Below are 22,319 nucleotides of genomic sequence, written 5' to 3'. Positions count from 1 at the left end.
AACAGGAAGATGCTGCGAGGTCCCCGGCCAAATTTGACCCCCAACATTGTCACAGTTACCCAGCATGTGCCTTAGTTGGCTACGGCAGCCCAGACACATCAATCTATATCAGAGGGATTTTTAATGAGCTGCCTTATCCCATTGATGTGGATGGTTGTGGTGCAGGCTGCTCCTCCAGGCCAGCTCGCTGTCCCCAGGGCCTGGCCATCTAGCCAGCTCACTGTTAGGTTTCATATTCCTGCATCTACTCCTGCATCTACACACATACACACATGCATGCATGAACCTTCAAAGACAGTATCCCCCTAGCTCACACAGCTTGTCTACTGCATATACATGGGCTATAGATAACAAAGATAGGGAAGCAGTGTTATGCATGTGTGTGTATGATGCTCACAAATGCATGAATACATGTGGATGGATGTACAAGGATCATTTTGATGACCTGACATACCCCCTCCTACTCCACTGCACAGACATTGATTTCCCACCTTCCTTGTCTCAAACCACAGAGATGTACAAAGAGCTGTGTTCAGTTATTTTTACATAAATTGTCAGCTTTTTGTATTTATTTACTTCAACTACAGCGAGAGGCCTTTATTTTTAAACAGACACTCTTTTGGCACACTTCAATTCATCATTTCTGCAAATATATTTTATCACATTCTAGTACTGGCAATGAAAAGCAACACTTCCTGCACAGATGTTCACATTAAAAGTTTTCAAGCATCTCAAATCTCACATGTCTTTATTGGTTAACTTTTAATTTGAAACATATGGAGAAAGTGGTGGAAATAATATTGGGTATCTGCAGGTATAGAAATTATTTAAATAATTCTTTTTCCTTAAAAAAGTCTTTGTCTGATGTTGGTTGTAAAATGTTTCTGTATGTGACTGTAGCTGTCAGGAGACATTGCACATCTAAAATCAAAGTGGGATAGTTGTGACAGTGCACTGTCCTTAAATTAATTATTATTATTATTAGGTTAATCCAGCTATCCATTTTATGCTGCTTATCCATTAATAATCTTTAATGAAATAATTTACAATAAATGTTATATACAGTTCAGAATTACTTAAAACACCTACATCCCTGTTGGTTTTCCACCATACTTTCATACTTTAGCTTATAGTTATTAAATTACATATCTGTTGCATTACGTGGCTTTAAAAAGTTCTTTAAAGTCTTAAATTTAAACTGCAGAAACCCTGTAAGTAGTGAAAGGAAACAGTATTTTTTTTTTCCAAAAGGGAAACAGAGCAGCAGAGCGAGTACCGCACGTTGTTGCACTGTTGGAATTATTCCTGTGGAAATGTGCACTGAATTTACAGTGTGAGCCAGCGTTTTTGATTTGGGACAGCTGGACCTTGGACCTTTGCTGGACCCACCTTTAAAAAAATTCAAAAATTTGATATTGTTACTGGAATTTTTACCGAGGTAACATTAGTCTTGCAACTGTCCCTGAAATTTAGGGGAAAAAAATCACTTGTCAAAAGCGCTGAAAATTTGTTTTTTCCACAATGACTGAAGCAGCATCAGCAGTCACACTAGAGTTTGTAAAAACTGGGGAAAGAAGAAAGAGAGAGGAGTCTCTGTTATCCCTCCCCGATAGTCTCTGTGGCTCTCTGGCATTCCCTGATGAATGTGAGTGGAACATCAGGAGGGCAGCAGGAGTGAAAAAGAGCCAGAGAGTGACAAAAAAAGAAAAAGAAAAGAAAAAAGGCTACTACAACTGAAAGCAAGACAGAGTGGTGTCACAGTGATTGATGTGTGAGCACTCTCCCTGATTTGCTGATTAAACCCATCAATCTATATGCAGAAGAGGTGTCCCATGCAAATAGGCCCAATCAGGCAGGACAAAATGGTTTTGTCAGGAAGTTATGGAAATAAGAGCGTGCCTACAGCTATAGGTGAAGCAGAGAGAACGCAGCAAGCAAGCAGGGATATGATGCCATGATGCTCCAAATTAGGAGATTACATGCTTGCCGCTCCCTTCCGTTTGGTCCTGCTCCATCACCCAAATTGTTCTGCCATTCTTTCTTTTCTTCGCTTAGCGGTCAAAGCCCAGTGGCAGCGTATGCTACACTACACAATGCAATTGTCTAGACCTTTCAAGTTGCAACAGTAGGATGGGGAAGGGGCGGCATTTACTGTACCTCTGGAATTAGGCAGTCATCAACAGCTATTTTTTGACATATAGTGTCTTTTTTTCTTCTTTCTCCTTTAACCACATAAGCAAAAGGCCTTGTGTTTGTCTCCAGGAGCAGATTTCTAATGTTACACCACAGCTATGCGAGTTCCACATCACCTGAGCAGCCTGACCTGTCAGCAGTTCATTTGAATAAAAGTAGAATAGCAAAAAAAGAGAAAAATACATTTGTTGTCAGGGAAAATGTATTTCTCTTAAGAGCAGAGAGAAAAAAATGAATCACCTCTGAAGGCGTCAAGCGGTTAATTTCAGACGGGTCCTTTCTTTTGGATTTTGTTTTTCCATCTTTCTTCTTTTGTTGCCCTCCTCTACAAAGCCTGACCATTTCAATATCTCAGTCTATCTAATAACACTCATTCCTCTGTGGATTCTCTCTGTCGCATCCTTGGCCCCTGCGTGTGTGTGTGTGTGTGTGTGTGTGTGTGTGTGTGCGTGCGTGCGTGTCATGCCCCCCCACACACACACTTTCTCTCACTCAGAGTGTGCCCCTCTCTCTCTCCCCTCCAGCCAATTGCGATCCAAATCAGTTTAATTAAGTAACAAATTCTGTTGGCATAGTAACAGCCCAGCTAATTTATCATGGGAAATAGACTGTGAGACACACAGGTTGCTTGGCAACAGCCAATGGCTGCACAAGATGCAGCGTTGACAAACTGCACAGGACGCAGATGCGTGTGACATGGGGCTGCTGTGTTTGAGTGGCATTGGCAAAAAGAGGGGCTACTTTGATGCGTGTGAGGATATGTGGAGATCAATGACACACAGACATTACTTGTTTATTAGCATTTTTTAGCAGTGGTTTCTGGTCTGGGGTCAAAACTCCTCCACTGGATCAAAAGGTACATCTGAAGGGTCACAAGATTAATAAGATAGAAAACAAGAAAATACTGTTGAAATATTGGATAGTTTTACACCTTCTAAGTGTTTTGATAGAAAACACAGACATTTAAAGGAGAAAACTGCTGTTTACACACAAGCTGTGTGACAAATATACACTATTTCATTTTGGGAGTTCACCAGCCAAAATGGTTGAAAACCACTGCCCAAAACTAAACTTCCAAAAATCTAAACACTAATCTACCCAGTCCATTAATCGATAAAATCCTTCCTCCTTTCATTCCAAATAAACAGCAAACAAATATACCACAGCTTTCTGTGGACTTTGCGATTTCTTTTGTTTTTTGTCTTTCCAGACCGGCTGTTTACACCGGCAGATGTAAAAGCTTTCATGAACTGGCTATAGGTTGACTCCCTGCTGTGTTGTAGCATTCACTGACAGAAAAGCAGTGACAGTGACATTTATTCATATGAAAATGTCACTGATTATTACGTTAAATGTTGCTGCAAATGCAGTTCTTGAGCCACAGTGAGGACAACTCACCAACGTGTGTGTGTTTGTATGTGTGTGTAGATGCAATCTTTAGAGACATGACAGTAGCCTTCAGGATTTTTTGGGGCCATGGAGTTTGCAGCCAGTGCTAAGACAGGGGAATTATTCATTTGATTATGTACTTTGGTTGCCGTGTTCTGATGTTCTTGTACAGCGTTGTTCAACACTTACTGCAATTACTGCAAATTTACAAACACTGTGTCTCTCTTCCCCCTCACCCTTCCCTATTTGGATTGCACATTGCACATTTCCTATTCCCAGTTTGTGTGTGTGTGTGTGTGTGTGTGTGTGTGTGTGTGTGTGTGTGTGTGTGTATACAATACACTGAGAGCCTCTGTATCAGAGTCTCATTCCTTGTATGCTCAGAAGTATGTGGCCATTACAGATTCTGATTCTGACTCTGAACAGTTTATCAGATAAACTCAAGGCAAAACTTGCCACTGTCAAGTTATGTCCAAGCTAGTTTATGTCCATCGATATGATTCAGAGTGGTCCAACTGACAACACTCTCCTCATTGGGACTGTAAAACAGCTGAGAGCAGAACCAATGCCTGATCTGGGCCACTGTTCGCCAGTATGTTAGATTTCTGCCCAACTGTGTACTTAAAGTTTAATTTCTTTCTAATGAATGAAAGCGCTCCTGTTGTAGTTTCGGCATGTCTGATTAAAACCAGGCCAGTATTCTAGTCAAACCACTTGTATAGTTACAGTGTGTGGTGTGGTTCTGCTAGTGTCTCCTAAATTAATTGTGCATAAATGGCCTTTTCGAGAGTCTCACAGGTACCAGGGTTGTTTTTTCCCCTCATTTATTTTAGCTTTATTATAAAGTGATGGGGAATGCCCGGTTAATGATCAGGTCCGCAGTTAAACCCTGAGACCAGTAGGGTGCCCAGGGGTCAGTGTTTTGATCATTTGTGGACCAGTTGCGATTCACATTCTTTAATTAATTATCACTCTGTGTAATATGCATCTCCAAATTCTCCATTCAGATGGTTTTCAGGCTCCAAGTTTAAAGTACTGAAGCATTTTTAAACACTTAAAGTGGCTGCACTTTTTGTTGTTTTTATCTACCAGTGTTTATTTTGTTTAAATGCAGAAAACATCTGTCAGGTTGCATATGAATATTAAGAAAAACACTGCATGAGCGGCTCATGTAAGAGCATTTTATGTAATGTGTTTTTTGTTTGGTAATCTACATATTCCACTTCCCATCAGTCAGTGGCAATTTATATTCCATTCGATCAGACTTTATTTAAAAAGAAAAATTATACTTGGGGACTCCACATATGTTTAATATGTGTGACTGTAAATAAAGAATTCAAATGCAATCAGAAGTTGTGTTCTTGCACATCAAACAACATTAATGGCTGTTTTACTACCTTTCATTAGACTTGTAATTTGTATTCAAGGTTATGCTAATGTCATTTACTTGAATGTGTGAACTACATGGAATATAGCATCTAACACACCTGCAGTGATGGCATACTGTCAGCATTTAGACGACTTTCCTTAAACCCATTTGCCTTTTTTTTTTTTTTTTTGTTCATGTTTTTGTTCAGTCAGCTTCTTGTTATGGCTGATGGAGTATTACTGTACCTGATGACAAAAATGTTTGCCAGAGTTTTGGTTATTTAACATGACAGACCTTATGTCCTTTATTTATGTCTTGTCTGTGCGCTTCTCGCTGGTTGGACATGCACAGGGCTCTTTGCAGAGGGATATCACATTGTGGACCATGTAGACTTTTATCATTTTTACTCAAAATCTGTCACCCACTGTTAATTAAAACCGATCAGCCTGACGAAGTTTTGACTATTCAGCTCTTAATAAATGAATAAATAATGAAACATGTTCATGCAGATTGCCTTCATTAAATATGGCAATGTAAGCATTATGCAGGGCATTAGAAGGCAAAATTCTGAGAAACATGTAATCAATCCGATTCTATATATTTGACCTTTGACCTTTTTGTCTGGTGATATCTGGGACAGGTTTGTGTGTATAAGTGATTGTTCGGCATGTACAGTCATCTGTGATTTACTGCAGTCATTATCTGCCGTATTATTTCCAACCTCACACCACAGTTAAACTGCCTGGATATCAGTTTCATTTACTGTAATGTCAAGACACAAATTGAAAAGAGAAAAGTACCGCTCTGACAGGACTCTAGCCTAATTCCTAACAGCTCCAGTTTTTCATGACAATTGTCACACAGTGTGTGAAGCTACTTCCATTTGCGACAAAGATGTTTGGTGTAATGCATATTCTTCATATGTTGTCTCTCTCCAGTGCACAGTCCTATCATACACCCTAGCGGCCCTAACGAATGGCGCACGCACCGGACTATGTGGTTATATGATGAAAGTTATTCATCACATTTGAATTATTCTAATCAATTTGCTGTCAAGCTAACTGCTGTGGCCGTTACACTGACACTGTCGTCAAGCACCGTTTGGTTGCAGCTCGGCACTGCTTGTGAAATTTATACTTTCCATAAGTACTCATAAAACCTTCACAGCATGACTGAGCGGAGAGAGTCACCCCACCCCGACACCACCCCCACTCAGACATCCTAGTCAAGATGACAGCTGCAGACAACAAAGTCACTCACAGACAAATAGACAAAATTATGTACAGAGCTCTGCAATAGCAGAAAAACAGCTTGCAAACACAGTGAAGAGCAGTAGGCATCATTTTTCCTTTTCCAGGCGCAAATAAAGATGCTTAAGAATGAGCTTGACCGAGATCTCAATCAGCGTTTGCAACATGACATGAGGTCTTGCCCACAACAGCTGAAAACACTCGCTACTCTGAGTTATTCTCTACATTTAGTAGTGAGCATAAAAGCTGCTTAAAGCCAAAGTAGAAATCCGGTCAGAGCCACCATGAATGCTATAATCACCCAGCGAATATGGAAAGCCACAGTTTCCAGTAGGGCGGACAAACACAGACAAATATATACTGCACTTATCCTTTTCTTCTGTCAATTCACTGGGGCTTTTATCATCTGATCATACATTAAGTGACAGGTCCAGACTCACTAAGAGTTTGTCTAGCCCCTTCCTTACACTTTTTCTACTTCATTATCAAAGTCACATTTAAAAAAGTGCCACTCTTTTTTCTTTTTTTCAAAATCATCGTGACAATCTTAAACAGATAAGCTGGGTAGGATTTCTGTAACAGTTCTAAAACAGTCCCTTGCCCCATAAATATTTCTATAAAGTCAGTGGTGTAAGGCACAAGGAAGAGATTTGTACATTTGCTTTGCAAAATATTCAAAAGGCAAAAAAACCTCACAAATAAACCCAATAACACAGCTTGTAAAAGGTCAGCTGAGTCAAAATGACCAGAATTGTTTGAATGATCGATGCGTTAGTTTTGAAAAATTTCCGACAATGTCAGTGGGTGGCTGAGTGTCTCTCCAGGCTTGACCTCACTCGAGATTTTTACCTCTGCCAAGGGTGGGGGTTATCTTTTTGCCTGTGTTTTTTTGTTGTAGTTTTTTTTTCAATGTTTGTTAACAGCATAACTCAGAATGTAATGAATAGATTTTAATGACATTTTTTGATGAGGTAGGGTAGAACTGAATAGATTTTGGTGCTGATCTGTTGCATAACCTGGATACAGGGTTATTATTATTATTTTTTTAAGTTAGTTACCATCAAGCCCTGCGATGGACTGGCGACCTGTCCAGGGTTTACCCCGCCTCTCGCCTGCAGCGGGCTGGGATTGGCTTCATCCCCCTGTGGCCCCGTTTGGAACTAAGCGGTATAGAAAATGGATGGATGGATAGTTACCATCATCAGTGCTGCAGAGGTTGACTGTATGTGAGCCCCCAACATGCGCGGCTGCACTGCTGAGCACTGGAGTGAAGATGAGTGCAGCTAATACATAAGTGTAGTGTGACTTGTTTGTTACTGTAAGTAGAAATTGTTATGTCAGGCAGCATGGGACATGTATTTAGCCATTTACTTCTTACTCAAGTCAGTGTACTCTGTAAAGCTAATCTGTTTACAGTGTGACTTGTTTATGTTGCTAAAGCTAGCTGGCATGCTACAGTCTGGCGCGTTAAGTTTAAGTTCAAACTCCATCTTTTTAGTTCCAGAAATGGAGATCTACGTCTCTATGCAGCAACAGCTGGGCAAGTTATACATCAAGCAAGAATGGGAAAGAATTCCACCGATAAAGCTTCAACAATTAGTGCTCTCAGTTCCCAAATAATAAAAGAAAAGGTGATGTAACACAGTGGTAAAAATACGCCTGCCCCAGGTTTTTTAGAATGTTTTGCAGGCATCAAATTCAAAATGAGTGAATATTTGCAAAAAACAATCAACTTTATCAGTTTGAACATTAAATATATTGTCTTTGTGGTGTGTTCAATTAAATATGGGTCAAAAAGGATTTGCAAGTCATTGTATTTTGTTTTTATTTACATTTTACACAATGTCCCAACTTCATTGGTTGGAGGAGTTGGTAGTGGATTTTATAAATACACCTTCCCCTGTGAACACTGTATGAAATGCCCTAAAATAATATCTATGTGATGCACAAAGACAAGACAATCATTTTGATAAATGACAAAAAAGGAGGAGAGAAAATTCTTCTCATGTCTATAGAGGATAAAAAAATGGATGGCCACAAGGAAAATCAGAGAACATCAGTCTCTCTAAATATTTGCTTTCCTGTATGTCATCTGCTCAAAATATGACTATCCAGCAAAACCCTAAATATACAGCACCTGAGCAAAGCACGTGGATTCACCTCATGCTCAAGGTAAGGGTTCATCTGCAGAATACAGTTTTTAAATCCATTCTTAATGCAGCATTTTAGAGAACTGAGAGCACCTTTTCTTTCATATCATTATTTCCCAGCAGTTCTCCAGCAATTACCTGTTGCTCACTGGATGCCAAATATTGTGCAAGTACAAGTCTATACTTTAAAAGGAAAAGGAAAGGCACTTCCCAAATCATTCCATCACAAAATAGGATGGGCAGCCCCGCTATCATCCAAAGTGTAGGATGAAACCTCCCACTCACCACCACTACCTCCTCCTCCAAAAAGGTGAAATAAGATTGTCACTCTGTTGAGTCTGCTCTCTCTTGATGAGCTTGGGAATAAATATGCAAAAAAGGGGGCTTCATGGTGGAGAAAGAAGGGAAGGAAAAAAGAGGCAATCAAGGAGAGCCGCAGTCCCTGGCTGGACTATAAATCTCTGTCTGTTTCAATCGCCACTGTGGCCGAAACTGTGTAAAATTCGAGCGTGGATGTCATCAATTTCTGTTAGCTCCTCTGTCCCTTTCTGTGCCGGTCGGCGGGCAGCCGTGATGGATTGATTTTGTCACTTGTGCTCAGTTCACAGTATGTTAACATGGAAGGGCAGAGTTGGGTTATGGGGAGAGGGTTATTAGTGCCTCAGCTGTGACTGGACTTTTCTCTCTCTCTGTTCTGGTGAAGGTCTCTCACTCTGTCTCCCATCCCTGTCACTACCTCTTATACTCAATATATCCTCTCTCTCTTTCATCACACCTCATTCCCTTCCACATCTGCATCCTCTTTATCTCTACACACCTCCACCTATTCCCTCTTATTGCTGCCTACATCTGCCTATCTTCACAAACTGTCTCCACCTAAGACCTGTCAACCTATTTTGCTCTCTTCACCTCCATGTCATATTTGTCTACTTTAACTTATCTTCACCTATCTCCAATCTGGCATCAGAAACATTGTGACTGTAATGAATCTATGTCTAAAGTAACATTTCCTAAGGTTTTTTGTTATGTTGGTGATATACAGCAGTCTAAGAAAAGTTAGAACTTCTTGAATAAATTTCAGTAAATCAAGAAGTTATTGAATCATGTCTTGGGATGTGTGTAATGTATTTTATTGACAGGTGTGTCAGCCTGTCACATTCAGCCATGCTATTTTATAAGTCAGTCATTGGTGCAATGAGCTATCTCATTAAAAAAAAAGAAAAGAAAATCTATATTTTAAGTTTCTATCAACTACCAGAATAGCAAGTTTTTCATCCAACTCATAGAATTAAACCTATGAGTAATCTTAAATACACAGGGATGGAATTCCCTGGATTTTGCCAGAAATCTGGACTTTTTGGGGTCCCAAGGGTTATTTGAGATCAGTATAAATCCAAAGAGAACATTTTTGGGGGGTAGGGGTGTTGCTGTATAATAATTTGTGCAATTCTATGTGTGCAAAGACACCAGATCACAAGGTGCTTTGTATCTGTGTTCCTGATCGATTGAAATCAACTCCTAGTGCATAAGTAAACTTACCTGTAATTGGTTCATTCCTCAAATCTGTATTCATGGCGAAATTTCAACATATCCAATGTGCAGTTTAAATCTGTTCTGTATTCATGGCGAAATTTCAACATAACAGATTTAAACTGCACATTGGATAAGATAAAACATTTACAACATCCACCCAGTGATTAAAAAGTGGACATATGCTACAGATAATATCATAATGACTGTGAAATATACACATTATTCACCAAAAATGATTGCTGCTGTTCCATCCTGATAACAGATAAGCTAACCATGTTCTGACTCCAGCTCTGTACTTACACAATTACGCAACTGATATTGATGTTGCCCTTGGAACATCAGTAAACTGGCAATTTCCCACAGTTATCTTTTGTCCACTGTATCTCAAGTATTAGTCAAAAAGCATCGTGTCTCTCAAATTTGTCAGTTCAAAGTATTATTACAATTACAATGGTATAATGAATAAACTCATGTTTAGTGAGTCTCAGGCAATCAAGTCTTAAAGCAGATGAGTTCAAGCTGAGTCAAAAAGCCTCATTTTTACAACTTGAGACTGACTTAGGTCCTCTCAAGCCTACCACTCATTCAACCTAGGGGGGACACCCCTCTCATCCTATCACCTACAGTACCACTGTACCTCCCTCTTAGATCCAATACTGTACCTACCATCATCCATCCTCCTCCATCTATTTCTCCCTATGTCCTCTAATCTTTAACTACCCCCACCCACCTCCTCCATTCTACCTGATTGCTACCCCTTTCTCCAAATATAGTGAAATCTAACTACATCCACCCTCTTGACTAAACGCCCTCTCTCTGGTCTCCTAGTCTTCTGAGAGAGCAATGCCTTCATCAGACAGACACCTAAAAGAAAACTAAAAATCCCATGAAGCAGAACTAATCCTCTGGTGGAAACCCCACATTGTATAATACACAGATGAGTTTTTATGATGAATAAAAGGACAAAACTAAACTGGAGAGGATGATTATGCATTACCATTACATCTTTATCAAGGGCTGGACAACACATTCGAAATAACACTGCACCTTCTTGACTTGTACAACCTGGGATCATTGTCACGCAAGTGCCATAATTACTTGGATACTTGAAGACACAATTAAATTTTATAATGTCAAAAGCTGCCCTTTAGTAGTGGCTTATGGGTGAGTCCATCAGAGCTGAAATACTGGCTGGCTTTACTCCAGCACTAAAGCTTGCCTGTTCTGACTTAATGCTGAGACAAAAGATACAAACAAGGTTTATAGTCAACTTTATGGAACAAATCTCCAAAAACGCACTAGTCAACTATCATGAGAGAAATAGCTTAGACTGTATATTAAGTAAAATCACTTTATAATATCCAATGCCATTTCAGTATATATGCATGACAACTATAATGGGGTTACTGTTGTTAGGACAAAGAAAATATCATTAAGGTTAGAAAACTTACACAGTTAAGTTCAGGAAAGATTGCATCTAAAGCTGTAAAGATGTAAATGTATGTGTAAAATGTAAACATTTGAAGAGTTACTTAATATTTTCTGTCTTTATCCATAAAAGAGATGGAAAATCAGCCACTGTACTGTAGTAGCCACTATGGAGCACACAGGTAGGATCTGTTATCTGCTACTGATTGGTTAGAGTAAACCAAAGCCAAATTACTTCCACTTCTAAGAAGAAATGGACACCATGAACACAATGTCGTGCTGAATACATAAAATGCAATGCAATGAAATGGAAGGTTATTCTGATTATCAGGCTGATTAAATGTATCCCAGAGAGGTGTATACAGGTACTAGTTAATGCATAGTAAAACAGTTTTACTGCTGAGGCTGTTGCCAATAATCACTAACAGTCTAGCCAGACAATGCAACACCATGTGCTCTGACACACAGTCATGCGTTACTATGTTTGTGAGGACATACATTGACATAATGTGTTCCTTATCCTAACCTTAACCATCAAAACTAAATACCCAACGCTAATGTAATTCTAACAACCTTAAAACCTTAACCCCTAACACCTATTGAATGTGAGGACCAGCTAAACTGTCCTGACAATGCAATGTCTTCGTAACAAAAACAATTTGTCCACACAGTGTAATAAAGACATGTACACACATACAGCCAGGCTACCTGTTATGTGGAGCTGGAACTGACCTCCAATTGTCTGTTCTTTTCTTTGGTAAGACTGCCTAGTGTAACCCGCCAACACTGTGTTCATGTTCAAGGCTAAGAGGGGCTTGGGAATATTTCTTGACTTGCAGTGGGTGAATCATGAGGCACAGTATTAGGGCAGTGTTTGCTGATCCATAAGTGACTTTCATTGGAGCTAAGTCACTGATTCCAATTCATGAGTCACTTTTAAAGGAAGGTTACTAACAACAAGTCACTTCTTTTCGAGGCAGGTAAGCAATACTGATCTACAAGTCACTAATAATGCCCCATGAGTCAAACATGCAACCTTTCCATGCATGATTACAAGAGGATAAGTACAAGTATAGCTTTTCAAATGCATACAACCAATGATTAATATTGTATTACTATTATCAGTTTTGATCATGCAGTTTAAGATTGTCATTTGTTGCATGCTGGTAAATGCTGAGGACCCCCAACTACTACTCTCCTGCAACAGTTTATTTACAGTCAGCCAGTTAGTGTAGGATCCAAAAGCGAAACACAGTTGACTCAGATGTTTGAAAGTTATAATAAACAAATGTATAGGACAGAGGTAACATTATTCACCTAATCAGTGTAAATAGTGGAACTCTGGAGGACTCAAGAACCACTGGATTCAGGCTGCTGAGTTATGTTGCTGGGTGGTCTGGCAGTTCAAGGTGGTAGAGTCGAGTACTTTAGCACCACAGAGCAGCTGGAGGAAGCAGATGTGATGCGAGTACAGGTTTTTAATATACAAGTGGACTGGAAAAAAAATATAGCATGTGAAAACTTTGCCCATCTCCCTCTTAGGAGGGACCCAAGATAGCAACCACCAGAAAAAGGTGTTGACTAGAAAATTCTCAGGGGTGGACTGAGAACGCGTCCTATTAGGCCCCAGAAACAGCAGACTAGTAGTAGCTGGTCAAGAGAACCAAAATATTCTTTTGTATTGGAGTCAACTGAAACAAAAATATGCACCAGCACAAGAACATCCATAAACATGAACAGTCTGAGACAAGCAGTGAACAAAATGAGCTCCCACACACAGGGCAGAAAAACAAAGTCTCAGCAGAAGATCAGGCAAAACAGAGACAAAGTCAAAGCTAAAAACACATCACACAACCTTTGACAGAGCACAGATAGGCAGAGAGACTCCAACAGGCAAAAACAGATGTGAAACAGGGACAGTGGGACAGCACTGCAGCAAGGTGAGCAGCCATCTGGCAACCAGAGGAAGAAAACAAAGCAGTATTTATAAGGTTGAGATAATAAGCAACAGGTGAGTGGAATCAGCTAGGTGATCTGAATCAGCCACTGATGGGCAGTAACAAAGCTGGAGAGGGTGAGATGGTGGAAACCAGGAAGTCCCTTTCAAAATAAAAGCCTCTGACAGGAAGGCAGGAGCAGACCATGACAGTTTACCAGTGAAAATGTTTTGACATACTGTAGGTTGTAAAAATTCAGCTTTTTCCAATTTCATCCTGATCCACAACAACTGGATAATTATAACCAGAAATTCAACTTTATATTTGTCTAAATGATCAGTTACAGTAATCTTATGTGTTTCCATACTAATCTGTGATTTCAACTTTCTTCATAAGGTATATATTTTACCGCCATTCTGCGTAGTGTAACTTATTAGTGTAGATAGAAGCTTGAAGCTTTTCATTTTTTATTTTGCACTGCTATGTGTTGCCTTTTGTATTATGTACTGTAGTTTTACTGGCCCTTTAAGAATGATTGGTTTCTTCTCTTGCTCAGCTTCTCCCATGATTGCATCCCATGCATGCCAGACCAGAAAACACACAGGCGGGTTCCCTTTTTGTGACACAAGTCAATGGTATAAAACATTACCCTCTACTGTGCCCGGTCACTTCGCTGCCGCTCACCTGCTGCAGGTCAAAAAATATTCCAAAGCCTGCAGCTAAGGCTGCCAACTATCAGTTTTACTAATCTACATTTAAATCCCAGTGACATTTTGTACCACCAGGAACTGGCACTTGATCAGTTCAGAAAAAAGCTTTATCCATTTACAGATCAAAAACACAACTTATCTAGATTTAACAATTTTCTTCAGGCTTTATTCAGAAAAATAACATTGGGGATGTTGAATACAGTAGGTTGCACAGCAGGTCACAAGAGACATTAAATGATCCTGGCATCACACATGGTTACATCTGTTAGCAACACCTCTCTGACAGTGGTGGCAGTTAAATCAACAATACAGTCTTGTTGAGCAGTTTAAAGCCCTTTATAAGCTGCACAGTCATTTACAATGTATGGAGCTGATTCTAGAGTTTGGCCAGTGTCAGAATGTAGTACACAATGTGGATGGTGATTTCCAAGCTACCATAAAGCAAGGCTGTAATTAGCTGGCAACTTTCACAGTACAGCAGAGAATATTCTCACTTAGAGCTGGATTTCTCTGTATGAAATATGACAGCAGTGTGAACAAAGACAAGCTTTCCATGCATTCTGATGCAAATCCAGTGTCGTTTAAACAGTGGAGAAATTGCTTTTACAACCCCAAATGAGAAAAAGTTGGGATGGTATGTAAAGTCAAAATTAAAACTGAAAATAGTGATATGTAAATCATCTGTGTCATGTGTTACATTGAAAACAATACAGCAGCACATTATTTGATGTTATACCTCATCAATTTTATTCTTTGTTCAAAATAAACACTCACTTTAATCCTGATGCTGCAACACATTCCAAATAAAGTTGGGGCAGTTGCAGTTTAGGTTTGCCAACATATGTGTGAGAACCTTACTGAAATGCTCAAAGAAAGATAGGAAGGGATTTGGATCTGTCACCCTCTACAACACATAACATAATTAAAAGATTCAAGGAATCTGGAGGGATTTCAGCACATTAAGGGCCAAGCCTAAGATGACCGAGCTCTCCGATCCCTCAGACATCACTGCATCAAGAATCATCTCTCTTATATAAGTGATATAACCACATGGGCTCAGGATGACTTTGGCACATCTGTGTCAGACACTACAATACGTAGTTACATCCATAAATGCTGCTTAAAACTGTACTGTGCCAAAAGGAAGCCCTATGTCAACAGTGTCCAGAGGTTGACTGTTCTGGGCTCAGAGGCATCTGGGATGGACCATCACACAGTGGAAACATGTACTGTGGACAGACCAATCAGTATTTCTGGTCTTATTGGAAGGAATGGACGCCGTGTGGTCTGGACCAAAGACAAATAGGACCATCTAGACTGTTACCAGCAACAAGTCCAAAAGCCAGAGTCTGTCATGGTTTGGGGTTGTGTCAGTGCCCTTGGTAAAGGTCACTTACACTTCTGTGATGGAACCATTAATGCTGAACAATATATAGAGATGTTGGAGCAACATATGCTGCCTTGAAGATGACATCTTTTCCAGGGACACCCATGCATATTTCAACAAGACAATACAAAACCTCATACTGCCACATTACCAAGGCCTGGGTGTGGAGGAAAAGGGTGTGAGTGCTGGACTGGCCTGCCTGTAGTCCCGACCTGTCCCCAGTAGAGAATGTGTGGAGCATTTTGAAAGGCAAATTGTGTCAAAGAAGACCCAGGACTGTTGTGCATCTTAAGACTTGTTTGCAGGAAGAATGGGACAAAATCACACCTGGCACACTGAATCACTTGGTGTGCTCAGAACTGAAGTGTTTATTTTGAACAAAGAATAAAACTGATGAGGTATCACCTTAAATAATGTGCTGCCATGTTGTTCTCAGTGTAATGCATTACACAGATGATTTACACATCAATATTTTCAGTTTTATTTTGAGTTTACACACCGTCTTAACTTTTTCTCATTTAGGGTTGTATAGCACACATTGAGGGCAGCATGTATAACCTGTGCAATGCGAAAAACTTGGAGACCTGTTGAAAACTAACCTGATCTCATGAGCCGATTTCTTCCATCTAGACATATACTGTCAAGTCAGATTTATTTATAAGCATATTTAAAAACAGCATCATTTGACCAAAGTGCTGCACAGAGAACAACACTAGCAAAAGACAAAAAAGGTATCATATAGAAAACTTATAACAGTAGGGAAAAAGAAAGGAACTAAATAGAAACACACATGCTTTTCAGTTTGATTTGAAAGCCAGTATAAATAAATACATTTTTAACTAAGACTTAAAAGCTGTCAGTGTGGGTACAGAGCTAATACAGAGGGGTAGACTGTTCCACAGCTTGGGACCGCTGTATGTGGACAAAGTGTGAATAAACTGTAGTGTTTCGCTGTGCTAACTATCTCTAAGTGTTTCTGTTATTTTATTCTAAGAGAAGGCAGACAGAGACAGAATTTTTTCACACAAGGATGCTTCATCCAGCCATGGACATTTGGGTCCCATTAGGCCATACTGCATCTATGTGGCACCCATATACACCCACTGTTTGCAGTGGGTGTATATGGGTGTGTGTTTTCTTTTTTGTAAAGTGTTAAATGGGGTTATGTAAGAAAAAAATGACATCAAATCCAAGTGTTTATCCCCTTCATTCCTTCTTATTGCTAGTGACTGAATTGCTTCCATGCTGTGATATTCAACATATTGCCCCATTGCTTCTGGTAGCAAACTGCATTGTGGGTGTGGGTGCTAGAAATGTCAGTATTAGGACAGGGCTGTTGTAAGTCAAGGCAGCTGCCATAACGGCAGCAGCTGTATATTTTGTGGATACTGATCTCATGCTTTCTGACAGTAATGGTACTTATGGTAATGTCCTCTGTGAACCAGACATGGCCCTGTGCGCTCGCAGACACAGCACACCGCTCCTCGACACCGCTCTGATTTAACACCACACCAGTTAAAGGCCTGTGCTGCTCGATATTGATATTTTAAATTTCAAATTCCTCAACAGTGTCAATGTCATGGTCTCATCCATCCATGAACAAACATTTTTAAACAGTTACTTTTTAAGAAACTGTATGAAATATTTGTTTTTTCAGTGTATGCTGCAGTATCTTTGATCATGAGAACATCCAGTTTGAAATTGAATCAGATTTAATACATGCCTTTAAAATGAAAGTGCTTTAAAGCAGCATTAATTGATTTATGGCCACTTTGGATCAGTAAGACAAGCTGTAAACCCAACATTAGAATATTATCACCTTTTAAAGTTATAAAATTTGCCTTCATTTCGATTTGTGCTACTGTCCAGTTTTCAATCTCTTTTAACTCAGAGTCTCCTCAGGGTTTACGAGCTGGTCACAAACAGCATCTGCCTACTGGTTGTTGCTGAGTAGGTAGTGTACAGTGGGTTTTTAGAGGTTTCCTACTGAAAACAGCTGCTCTGGAAATGAGCCTGATGAGAGTGAACCAAAACAGTAAAGCTATAAGACGCAAAGCCAAAACAATGAACTGAAAGGTGCTAAAAACTTCTGTAGCGCTGTGAGGGTTGCAGGTTTGGGTGAGTCTCTGTGTGAGTTTGTCACTATGATCAACACCTTTCACATTACACATGAACTTTTTTTTTCAATTATTAATATGAAACATTGATTCACACTGATTTAAACTCAGGAGATAGAACAGGTTATCTCCTAACTGGAGGGTTTGTGGTTTGATTCCCAGCTTCTCCAGTCCACATGTCGAAGTGTTCTCGAGCAAGACGCTGAATCCCCAGTGGCTTTCCACCAGTGTGTAAGTGTGAACAGTAAAATCATGTGAAACCACTTTGAGTGTGCTTAAATGCAAAGAAAAGCGCTATAGGTACCAGAACAGGATAAGTCTATTTACCTACAGTAGCAAATGTAATTTTGCTAAACTAGAAAGGCTTCTACAGGAAATGTACAGTACACTGTGAAACTGTGGAAAATCACACCTCCTGCTTTCTAAATATCAGTGACTGCAGCTCATAGGCGGCCCAACTTTTGATTTAACCCATAAGTGAGCTCCAGCCACACACTCTGTTGTGATATAATAATTAATTCATCTATTATAGTGACATATTGTACATTATCATTGCAATCTGCCACATCACTGATCTGGTGCAGTCTGCTTTGTCTGACAACACAAGGTTAACAACAATGAAACAGACAGCATTGTGTCTTCTCAGTCTCCCCTCTGTCATATTTACTCTGCCCGCCCCCACCAGCAGTGACAGGGAGAGAAAAAAGAACTGCATCTTTACTTTAACTTTCTTCAGAATACCTTCTTCAGTCTCTTACCCTACAACATCCATCTCTTCTCATCAGCCAAACAAAGACAGCCACTTCCCCTCCTCTCTGCCTTTCTTCTCTCTGTGTTTGAATATGTGTTTTCTGTTTATTATTAGCTGACGTGGTGCTTCATCATCCCGTGAAAATTCATATCTGCTGAACATAAGGGGGAGAAGCAGTGGAGAATCAATCTTTTGTGCTTGGGCAGATAAACACAAGTCACAATCAGAGGGAGAAAAGATAGACGGTGGGACAAGGAGAACAGAGGAGAAGGCCTCATCCCCTCATCCCAGCCTTGATGGATAGCAGGAGTAAAAGTGTCGGGACGGTATTATGTAAATTAAGGAGGCATCCCAGCATGGCCTTGATGATTATGTGGAGATGTGAATGATGTTTGTGGGTCCCCAGACACTCCCACCATGGCCTTCTTATTCCTCTGCCTTCCAACTGAATTAAGTGGTGAATTCAGTGACCCCCTGTACCCCCACCCCCCAAAAGTGGAAAAAAGAAAAAGAGAAAAAAGACTTACAACAAGTAACGTAAGACATCTGTTTCCTTTACTTAACAAATTATCTGTCAGGGAATGTGCCCCCAGTGTTTCTAATAGCCAGCTGGGAGGTGATATGGAGGACAGAGACAGGGATGGACACTGAGTACATGAAAAACAGGAGGAGGTTGGGTTGAGGGCATCTCTAGTTCCCACCCTGATATTCCTCCCTCTCCTCTTACCCCACCCTCCTACCTCTATTCCTCTGTTTGCTGCAGCTTCCCTGAAGTCTGTGAACAAGTGACAGCTGTATAGTGATCACCTGTAACAATTTTATATCAGTGAACATGTTTTTATTCTCTCTGTCACTGATTTGAAATGCACATTATTGTTTCAACCTTTAACCAGCTCAGAGCTTTCTGGGAGACCTTTTGCAAAAACTATGAAGTGGGGAAAAAGAAGTGATGTGTTTTACATTTCTAGTGTGTTTGCATAAACCTTGCATATGCTTGTTGACAGACATTACTGACAAGAAAGGAAGTCAAACACTCTTCAGTGGTTGTTGGCCTCTGACAGCTCGGTGTCCTAAATGTACCTGTTTGTCACCAGTCCACGTTTGGATGGTTAGTAGCTGAGCTGGAAGAAACAGACATACGTAAGAAACAACAGGTGCAAATGTGATGGGATGATACTCTGCTGGGAAATGGTGGAGTGCAGCCTTTATTCTACATGTGCAGTCTCACACCATAGGGTACAGTGTAACTGATGTGCATCTCCACTTGTATGTAACATCAGGGTCAACAGAGATGTCATGTGGAGCAACATCTGTGACTGGCTCCTGCATTTCTGATGCCAGTGGAGTCTGCTGAGAGTGAGAACAACATAAAGACAGATTAAAGGAAGATTGTCAGAGGTCCTCTCCTTTTCAGTAACAAACATCTAACAAAGTGTTTACACTGCAAACCTTCTGCTCACTACAACTGTTATCAGATAGGAATAGTTCCATCTGCATCTCTGAGCCCCATCAATCCTCATTTATAGTCATGAACTCTGGGCAGTAACCAAAATGATGAGACTGTGGATACAAGATTTCCTCACAGTGTGTTTTGGCTCACCTTTAAGACTAGTAGATGTTTTGCTTCTTGTTGCAGCCAGTTGTGATGGTTTGGTCAAATTGATTAGAAGGACTCTTTGATCATTCTGTGGAGCTGTTCCTGTCACATCCAAAAGGAATGTCTGTACAAAAAAGGCCATACGTAATATTGGAAGATGTTGCTAAGTCAGACTGTTGAACCTGAACAGAAACAGGTTTTTGTGCCTCATTTCCTAAACTGGAACCGTATTAGAAAGGGATCTTTTTATGGCTAGTATGGGCTAGAGAAATGGCTACAACAGTCATTGCTTGTAAGAACATGTGAGTCTTGTATCAAGACAAATTTGAGCAATGTAAAAATATCCTTTATGAGGGAGAATCTACTCAACCCTACGTCACTAACACTGCTGCTGAGGTGGAGGGAAATCCGTCTGTCATGTAACATATGGGTCTGTTTGGTTCTAAAAATAATGAAGTTCATGCCATTTTGATGAAGGTAAAGGAGAAAAACCTACACATGCACTAGCACAGAAAGTGGTATCTGTGCTGTAAGCACCTGCAAATACCAAAAACAAACAATGCATCACAATAGAGTCTTCGAAAACAGCCGTACATATTCCTGTAGCTTCAAAGGCTACAGGAATATGTAAATCTGCACACGTGCATGAATCTATTTGGCAGGCTTTTGTCCTCTCATCTCATATGTTACCTGTTCTCAGTGCATGCTTTATTAATCATTGGGGGACAAATATACAGGAGGGTAGGAGGGTTTTTTTTTTTTTTTGCATTTTTTTGGCAGTCTATCTCAGTCCTCAAACTTTCCTTTACGATAACGAAAAACCATTAGCTGCTGTCAAACAGCCAAGAAGAGAGATTATTTTTTTTATTGAAATAAGATTAAAATGATAAGTTTGACTGAGGGTTCCACCTGATAAAATATTTCAGCTCATAAGCGTGGTGTGGGCACAGGGATTAGAAGAGGAAAGGGAGAGGAAAAGGGGGGCAGGGAGGGAGGAGCAGGAGAAAGTAACAGATGAGAGGGAGACAGAAAGAAAAGAAATTCATAATGTATAATAAAACAAACGGTGTCATGGGAAATAACAGTGATATTAAAATTAGAGTAAGGTGGGATCTATATGAAAAATGCAGATTTGAAAATGTAAATGATGATGAGGGAGAGGAGGACAGATGTGGAATTGTGATAGTGGTGTAGAAGTAAAGCGAGGTGTTCAGGGCCTCAGAGAGAGGTTTTCTGTCTGGGAGTGACTTTATGAAAAGGCTGAAGGAAGAACAATGGTCACAGCTGAAAAAGAACCAGAGGTAATGGGGGTCAAAACATGGAGAGAGCCGATGTCACACAATGTAGTCGCTCTTAATGAGCCAGTGAGGGCAAAAGAAATAAGTCTCTATTAAGAAAACAAAGCTGTTTTTAAGATTAGCATTTCATTCAGTAGTACACCTACAGTAAATATACTGCCCAGTGAAAAGTAAATTACTGTTGTCCATGAAATTTATATTTTGTAATTCAAAAATATTAAAATATACAGTATGTATTAATTTTCTATTATGCCTCTGTGCCAGTGATAGCCACAGCTGGAGACATCCTGTTTTCAGGTTGTCTGGCCAGCCCCTTCTTGTAAACAGGATTTCTCAGGAATTTCAATACATCTGGCACAAACGTCCACCTGGACTCATGGATGAACTTTGTAGGTCAAAGGTCAAGGTTGCTATGATTCTAAAAGGTTACGCAAGTTCCTCGTAACTGCTTTTGTCTTTTGTGTAAATGTTATTCTAACAGGAATAAATAGGTTTTCAGACTGTGGCTTTGGCACCATAGTGAGTTTTGTATATGGGAGCATTACAACACCCATGTTCAGTGCTGTAATGGTTTGAAGAGACACAGAATTGCCATCACCTGACAACTGCTATTGACAATTTTTTTTTACCTGTGTTACAAGTCTGTTAAAGCCCACTGATTAATACAGTTCTGAGTGTTTTACAAGTAGAAGGGTGTGCCAAATTTTGCATATGTCACAATTCCTATTTTGAAGTTGATGAAATAAAAACAGTACACTAATATTTGAAGAAAGGCTTGTTTATAAATGCCTCTTTCTGCAGGAGTTGGATTTACATCCCATCCATCCATCCATTTTCCTCCGCTTATCCGGGACCGGGTCGCGGGGGCAGCAGTCTAAGCAAAGATGCCCAGACTTCCCTCTCTCCAGACACTTCCTTCAGCTCCTCCGGGGGAATGCCGAGGCATTCCCAGGCCAGCCGAGAGACATAGTCCCTCCAGCGTGTCCTGGGTCTTCTCCGTGTCCGTGGGACATGCCCGGAACACCTCCCTAGGAAGGCGCCCAGAAGGCAGGAGGCATCCGAAACAGATGCCCGAGCCGCCTCAGCTGGCTCCTCTCAATGTGGAGGAGCAGCGGTTTTACTCTGAGCTCCTCTCGGGTGATCGAGCTCCTCACCCTTTCTCTGAGGATGCGCCCGGCCACCCTGTGGAGGCAGCTCATTTCGGCCGACT

The 22,319-nt window shown here is 40.3% G+C and overlaps 1 long non-coding RNA gene across 1 annotated transcript in view; it reads left to right on the top strand.

Annotated features, from left to right (window-relative positions):
* The window catches only part of LOC109969040 (uncharacterized), a 41,885-nt gene that overhangs the window by 12,198 nt on the left and 7,368 nt on the right, over window positions 1-22,319 (top strand). The gene's annotated exons all lie outside the window — the stretch shown is intronic.

The sequence above is a fragment of the Monopterus albus genome, unplaced genomic scaffold, assembly GCF_001952655.1.
Source record: "Monopterus albus unplaced genomic scaffold, M_albus_1.0 scaffold169.1, whole genome shotgun sequence".
NCBI classification, from domain to species: domain Eukaryota; kingdom Metazoa; phylum Chordata; class Actinopteri; order Synbranchiformes; family Synbranchidae; genus Monopterus; species Monopterus albus.
The sequence above is the reverse complement of the archived record's forward strand: the minus strand, read 5'-3'. Positions and strand labels throughout refer to the sequence as shown.